This window comes from Xyrauchen texanus, chromosome 18 (assembly GCF_025860055.1).
Source record: "Xyrauchen texanus isolate HMW12.3.18 chromosome 18, RBS_HiC_50CHRs, whole genome shotgun sequence".
Taxonomy (NCBI): domain Eukaryota; kingdom Metazoa; phylum Chordata; class Actinopteri; order Cypriniformes; family Catostomidae; genus Xyrauchen; species Xyrauchen texanus.
This window is the reverse complement of record NC_068293.1, coordinates 77251-85284: the sequence shown is the minus strand read 5'-3', so window position 1 is coordinate 85284 and position 8034 is coordinate 77251. Positions and strand designations below refer to the sequence as shown.

At 37.5% G+C, this 8034-nt stretch overlaps 1 long non-coding RNA gene across 9 annotated transcripts; it reads left to right on the top strand.

Annotated features, from left to right (window-relative positions):
* On the top strand, window positions 1-5257 carry LOC127659340 (uncharacterized). Of its 9 annotated transcripts, none has more exons than XR_007972526.1 (3): window positions 1-41; window positions 2697-2863; window positions 5201-5257. It is a non-coding gene; the product is annotated as an uncharacterized LOC127659340 (long non-coding RNA). The 9 variants fall into 9 exon arrangements; XR_007972525.1 differs by lacking the exon at window positions 1-41 and adding an exon at window positions 665-705; XR_007972524.1 differs by lacking the exon at window positions 1-41 and adding an exon at window positions 833-873.
* Window positions 5258-8034: the final 2777 nt, after the last annotated feature.

Below are 8034 nucleotides of genomic sequence, written 5' to 3'. Positions count from 1 at the left end.
CAGACCAATTTCACCTCAGATGGGGAGGACACCTTCTCAAGGTGTGAACTACAATGTTTCAGGACATTCTGATGTTGTCTTCCAAAATAAGAGCCCCCCAAATCTCATATATTACCTGTTTTGTCCATACATTCAGAAAATCATAAAAATAAAAGTCCTAGCTTCCATAGACCAATTTCACCTCAGATGGGGAGGACACCTTCTCAAGGTGTGAACTACAATGTTTCAGGACATTCTAATGTTGAATTCCAAAATAAGAGCCCCCAAACTCGAATATTAGATGTTTTGTTTACACATTCAGAAAATCATAAAAATAAAAGTCCTAGTTTCCACAGACCAATTTCACCTCAGATGGGGAGGACACCTTCTCAAGTTGTGAACTACAATGTTTCAGGACATTCTGATGTTGAATTACAAAATAAGAGCTTCCCAAACTCGAATATTAGATGTTTTGTTTACACATTCAGAAAATCATAAAAATAAAAGTCCTAGTTTCCACACACCAATTTTACCTCAGGTGGGGAGGACACCTTCTCAAGGTGTGAACTACAATGTTTCAGGACATTCTGATGTTGTCTTCCAAAATAAGAGCCCCCCAAACTCATATATTACCTTTTTTGTCCATACATTCAGAAAATCATAAAAATAAAAGTCGTAGCTTCCACAGACCAATTTCACCTCAGATGGGGAGGACACCTTCTCAAGGTGTGAACTACAATGTTTCAGGACATTCTGATGTTGTCTTCCAAAATAAGAGCCCCCCCAAATCTCATATATTACCTGTTATGTCCATACATTCAGAAAATCATAAAAATAAAAGTCCTAGCTTCCACAGACCAATTTCACCTCAGATGGGGAGGACACCTTCTCAAGGTGTGAACTACAATGTTTCAGGACATTCTAATGTTGAATTCCAAAATAAGAGCCCCCCAAACTCGAATATTAGATGTTTTGTTTACACATTCAGAAAATCATAAAAATAAAAGTCCTAGTTTCCACAGACCAATTTCACCTCAGATGGGGAGGACACCTTCTCAAGGTGTGAACTACAATGTTTCAGGACATTCTGATGTTGAATTCCAAAATAAGAGCCCCCAAACTCGAATATTAGATGTTTTGTTTACACATTCAGAAAATCATAAAAATAAAAGTCCTAGTTTCCACACACCAATTTCACCTCAGGTGGGGAGGACACCTTCTCAAGGTGTGAATTACAATGTTTCAGGACATTCTGATGTTGAATTCCAAAATAAGAGCCCCCAAAACTCATATATTACCTTTTTGTCCATACATTCAGAAAATCATAAACATAAAAGTCCTAGTTTCCACAGACCAATTTCACCTCAGATGGGAGGACACCTTCTCAAGGTGTGAACTACAGTGTTTCAGGACATTCTGATGTTGTCTTCCAAAATAAGAGCCCCCAAAACTCATATATTACCTTTTTGTCCATACATTCAGAAAATCATAAACATAAAAGTCCTAGTTTCCACAGACCAATTTCACCTCAGATGGGGAGGACACCTTCTCAAGGTGTGAACTACAGTGTTTCAGGACATTCTGATGTTGTATTCCAAAATAAGAGCCACCCAAAACTCATATATTACCTTTTTGTCCATACATTCAGAAAATCATAAAAATAAAAGTCCTAGTTTCCACAGACCAATTTCACCTCAGATGGGGAGGACACCTTCTCAAGGTGTGAACTACAATGTTTCAGGACATTCTGATGTTGAATTACAAAATAAGAGCTTCCCAAACTCGAATATTAGATGTTTTGTTTACACATTCAGAAAATCATAAAAATAAAAGTCCTAGTTTCCACACACCAATTTCACCTCAGGTGGGAGGACACCTTCTCAAGGTGTGAACTACAATGTTTCAGGACATTCTGATGTTGTCTTCCAAAATAAGAGCCCCCCAAACTCATATATTACCTTTTTTGTCCATACATTCAGAAAATCATAAAAATAAAAGTCCTAGCTTCCACAGACCAATTTCACCTCAGATGGGGAGGACACCTTCTCAAGGTGTGAACTACAATGTTTCAGGACATTCTGATGTTGTCTTCCAAAATAAGAGCCCCCCAAATCTCATATATTACCTGTTATGTCCATACATTCAGAAAATCATAAAAATAAAAGTCCTAGCTTCCACAGACCAATTTCACCTCAGATGGGGAGGACACCTTCTCAAGGTGTGAACTACAATGTTTCAGGACATTCTGATGTTGAATTCCAAAATAAGAGCCCCCAAACTCGAATATTAGATGTTTTGTTTACACATTCAGAAAATCATAAAAATAAAAGTCCTAGTTTCCACAGACCAATTTCACCTCAGATGGGGAGGACACCTTCTCAAGGTGTGAACTACAATGTTTCAGGACATTCTGATGTTGAATTCCAAAATAAGAGCCCCCCAAACTCGAATATTAGATGTTTTGTTTACACATTCAGAAAATCATAAAAATAAAAGTCCTAGTTTCCACACACCAATTTCACCTCAGGTGGGGAGGACACCTTCTCAAGGTGTGAATTACAATGTTTCAGGACATTCTGATGTTGAATTCCAAAATAAGAGCCCCCCCAAAACTCATATATTACCTTTTTTGTCCATACATTCAGAAAATCATAAAAATAAAAGTCCTAGTTTCCACAGACCAATTTCACGTCAGGTGGGGAGGTCACCTTCTCAAGGTGTGAACTACAATGTTTCAGGACATTCTGATGTTGAATTCCAAAATAAGAGCCCCCCAAAACTCATATATTACCTTTTTTGTCCATACATTCAGAAAATCATAAAAATAAAAGTCCTAGTTTCCACAGACCAATTTCACCTCAGGTGGGGAGGACACCTTCTCAAGGTGTGAACTACAATGTTTCAGGACATTCTGATGTTGAATTCCAAAATAAGAGCCCCCCAAACTCATATATTACCTTTTTTGTCCATACATTCAGAAAATCATAAAAATAAAAGTCCTAGTTTCCACAGACCAATTTCACCTCAGGTGTGGAGGACACCTTCTCAAGGTGTGAACTAAAATGTTTCAGGACATTCTGATGTTGTCTTCCAAAATAAGAGCCTCCCCAAAACTCATATATTACCTTTTTTGTCCATACATTCAGAAAATCATAAACATAAAAGTCCTAGTTTCCACAGACCAATTTCACCTCAGATGGGGAGGACACCTTCTCAAGGTGTGAACTACAGTGTTTCAGGACTTTCTGATGCTTTGTTCCAAAATAAGAGCCCCCCCAAAACTCATATATTACCTTTTTTGTCCATACATTCAGAAAATCATAAAAATAAAAGTCCTAGTTTCCACAGACCAATTTCACCTCAGATGGGGAGGACACCTTCTCAAGGTGTGAACTACAATGTTTCAGGACATTCTGATGTTGAATTCCAAAATAAGAGCAACCCAAACTTGAATATTAGATGTTTTGTTTACACATTCAGAAAATCATAAAAATAAAAGTCCTAGTTTCCACAGACCAATTTCACCTCAGATGGGGAGGACACCTTCTCAAGGTGTGAATTACAATGTTTCAGGACATTCTGATGTTGAATTCCAAAATAAGAGCCCCCCCAAATCTCATATATTACCTTTTTTGTCCATACATTCAGAAAATCATAAAAATAAAAGTCCTAGTTTCCACAGACCAATTTCACGTCAGGTGGGGAGGACACCTTCTCAAGGTGTGAACTACAATGTTTCAGGACATTCTGATGTTGAATTCCAAAATAAGAGCCCCCAACACTCATATATTACCTTTTTGTCCATACATTCAGAAAATCATAAAATAAAAGTCCTAGTTTCCACAGACCAATTTCACCTCAGGTGGGGAGGACACCTTCTCAAGGTGTGAACTACAATGTTTCAGGACATTCTGATGTTGTCTTCCAAAATAAGAGCCCCCCCAAAACTCATATATTACCTTTTTTGTCCATACATTCAGAAAATCATAAACATAAAAGTCCTAGTTTCCACAGACCAATTTCACCTCAGATGGGGAGGACACCTTCTCAAGGTGTGAACTACAGTGTTTCAGGACATTCTGATGTTGTATTCAAAAATAAGAGCCACCCAAAACTCATATATTACCTTTTTTGTCCATACATTCAGAAAATCATAAAAATAAAAGTCCTAGTTTCCACAGACAAATTTCACCTCAGATGGGGAGGACACCTTCTCAAGTTGTGAACTACAATATTTCAGGACATTCTGATGTTGAATTACAAAATAAGAGCCCCCCAAACTCGAATATTAGATGTTTTGTTTACACATTCAGAAAATCATAAAAATAAAAGTCCTAGTTTCCACACACCAATTTTACCTCAGGTGGGGAGGACACCTTCTCAAGGTGTGAACTACAATGTTTCAGGACATTCTGATGTTGTCTTCCAAAATAAGAGCCCCCCCAAATCTCATATATTACCTGTTTTGTCCATACGTTCAGAAAATCATAAAAATAAAAGTCCTAGCTTCCACAGACCAATTTCACCTCAGATGGGGAGGACACCTTCTCAAGGTGTGAACTACAATGTTTCAGGACATTCTAATGTTGAATTCCAAAATAAGAGCCCCCCAAACTCGAATATTAGATGTTTTGTTTACACATTCAGAAAATCATAAAAATAAAAGTCCTAGTTTCCACAGACCAATTTCACCTCAGATGGGGAGGACACCTTCTCAAGGTGTGAACTACAATGTTTCAGGACATTCTGATGTTGAATTCCAAAATAAGAGCCTCCCCAAAACTCATATATTACCTTTTTTGTCCATACATTCAGAAAATCATAAAAATAAAAGTCCTAGTTTCCACAGACCAATTTCACCTCAGATGGGTAGGACACCTTCTCAAGGTGTGAACTACAATGTTTCAGGACATTCTGATGTTGAATTCCAAAATAAGAGCAACCCAAACTTGAATATTAGATGTTTTGTTTACACATTCAGAAAATCATAAAAATAAAAGTCCTAGTTTCCACAGACCAATTTCATCTCAGGTGGGGAGGACACCTTCTCAAGGTGTGAATTACAATGTTTCAGGACATTCTGATGTTGAATTCCAAAATAAGAGCCCCCCCAAAACTCATATATTACCTTTTTTGTCCATACGTTCAGAAAATCATAAAAATAAAAGTCCTAGTTTCCACAGACCAATATCACCTCAGGTGGGGAGGACACCTTCTCAAGGTGTGAACTACAATGTTTCAGGACATTCTGATGTTGAATTACAAAATAAGAGCCCCCCAACACTCATATATTACCTTTTTTGTCCATACATTCAGAAAATCATAAAAAGTCCTAGTTTCCACAGACCAATTTCACCTCAGGTGGGGAGGACACCTTCTCAAGGTGTGAACTACAATGTTTCAGGACATTCTGATGTTGAATTCCAAAATAAGAGCCCCCCAAACTCATATATTACCTTTTTTGTCCATACATTCAGAAAATCATAAAAATAAAAGTCCTAGTTTCCACATACCAATTTCACCTCAGATGGGGAGGACACCTTCTCAAGGTGTGAACTACAATGTTTCAGGACATTCTGATGTTGAATTCCAAAATAAGAGCAACCCAAACTTGAATATTAGATGTTTTGTTTACACATTCAGAAAATCTTAAAAATAAAAGTCCTAGTTTCCACAGACCAATTTCACCTCAGGTGGGGAGGACACCTTCTCAAGGTGTGAATTACAATGTTTCAGGACATTCTGATGTTGAATTCCAAAATAAGAGCCCCCCAAATCTCATATATTACCTTTTTTGTCCATACATTCAGAAAATCATAAAAAAAGTCCTAGTTTCCACAGACCAATTTCACCTCAGGTGGGGAGGACACCTTCTCAAGGTGTGAACTAAAATGTTTCAGGACATTCTGATGTTGAATTACAAAATAAGAGCCCCCCAAACTCATATATTACCTTTTTTGTCCATACATTCAGAAAATCATAAAAATAAAAGTCCTAGTTTCCACAGACCAATTTCACCTCAGGTGGGGAGGACACCTTCTCAAGGTGTGAACTAAAATGTTTCAGGACATTCTGATGTTGTCTTCCAAAATAAGAGCCTCCCCAAAACTCATATATTACCTTTTTTGTCCATACATTCAGAAAATCATAAACATAAAAGTCCTAGTTTCCACAGACCAATTTCACCTCAGATGGGGAGGACACCTTCTCAATGTGTGAACTACAATGTTTCAGGACATTCTGATGTTGTCTTCCAAAATAAGAGCCCCCCCAAATCTCATATATTACCTGTTTTGTCCATACATTCAGAAAATCATAAAAATAAAAGTCCTAGCTTCCACAGACCAATTTCACCTCAGATGGGGAGGACACCTTCTCAAGGTGTGAACTACAATGTTTCAGGACATTCTAATGTTGTCTTCCAAAATAAGAGCCTCCCCAAAACTCATATATTACCTTTTTTGTCCATACATTCAGAAAATCATAAAAATAAAAGTCCTAGTTTCCACAGACCAATTTCACCTCAGATGGGGAGGACACCTTCTCAAGGTGTGAACTACAATGTTTCAGGACATTCTGATGTTGAATTCCAAAATAAGAGCAACCCAAACTTGAATATTAGATGTTTTGTTTACACATTCAGAAAATCATAAAAATAAAAGTCCTAGTTTCCACAGACCAATTTCATCTCAGGTGGGGAGGACACCTTCTCAAGGTGTGAATTACAATGTTTCAGGACATTCTGATGTTGAATTCCAAAATAAGAGCCCCCCCAAAACTCATATATTACCTTTTTTGTCCATACGTTCAGAAAATCATAAAAATAAAAGTCCTAGTTTCCACAGACCAATTTCACCTCAGGTGGGGAGGACACCTTCTCAAGGTGTGAACTACAATGTTTCAGGACATTCTGATGTTGAATTACAAAATAAGAGCCCCCCAACACTCATATATTACCTTTTTTGTCCATACATTCAGAAAATCATAAAAAGTCCTAGTTTCCACAGACCAATTTCACCTCAGGTGGGGAGGACACCTTCTCAAGGTGTGAACTACAATGTTTCAGGACATTCTGATGTTGAATTCCAAAATAAGAGCCCCCCAAACTCATATATTACCTTTTTGTCCATACATTCAGAAAATCATAAAAATAAAAGTCCTAGTTTCCACAGACCAATTTGACCTCAGGTGGGGAGGACACCTTCTCAAGGTGTGAACTAAAATGTTTCAGGACATTCTGATGTTGTCTTCCAAAATAAGAGCCTCCCCAAAACTCATATATTACCTTTTTTGTCCATACATTCAGAAAATCATAAACATAAAAGTCCTAGTTTCCACAGACCAATTTCACCTCAGATGGGGAGGACACCTTCTCAAGGTGTGAACTACAGTGTTTCAGGACTTTCTGATGCTTTATTCCAAAATAAGAGCCCCCCCAAAACTCATATATTACCTTTCTTGTCCATACATTCAGAAAATCATAAAAATAAAAGTCCTAGTTTCCACAGACCAATTTCACCTCAGATGGGGAGGACACCTTCTCAAGGTGTGAACTACAATGTTTCAGGACATTCTGATGTTGAATTCCAAAATAAGAGCCCCCCAAACTCGAATATTAGATGTTTTGTTTACACATTCAGAAAATCATAAAAATAAAAGTCCTAGTTTCCACAGACCAATTTCACATCAGGTGGGGAGGACACCTTGTCAAGGTGTGAACTACAATGTTTCAGGACATTCTGATGTTGAATTCCAAAATAAGAGCCCCCCAAACTCATATATTACTGTTTTTGTCCATACATTCAAAAAATCATAAAAATAAAAGTCCTAGTTTCCACAGACCAATTTCACCTCAGGTGGGGAGGTCACCTTCTCAAGGTGTGAACTACAATGTTTCAGGACATTCTGATGTTGAATTCCAAAATAAGAGCCCCCCCAAAACTCATATATTACCTTTTTTGTCCATACATTCAGAAAATCATAAAAATAAAAGTCCTAGTTTCCACAGACAATTTTCACCTCAGGTGGGGAGGACACCTTCTCAAGGTGTGAACT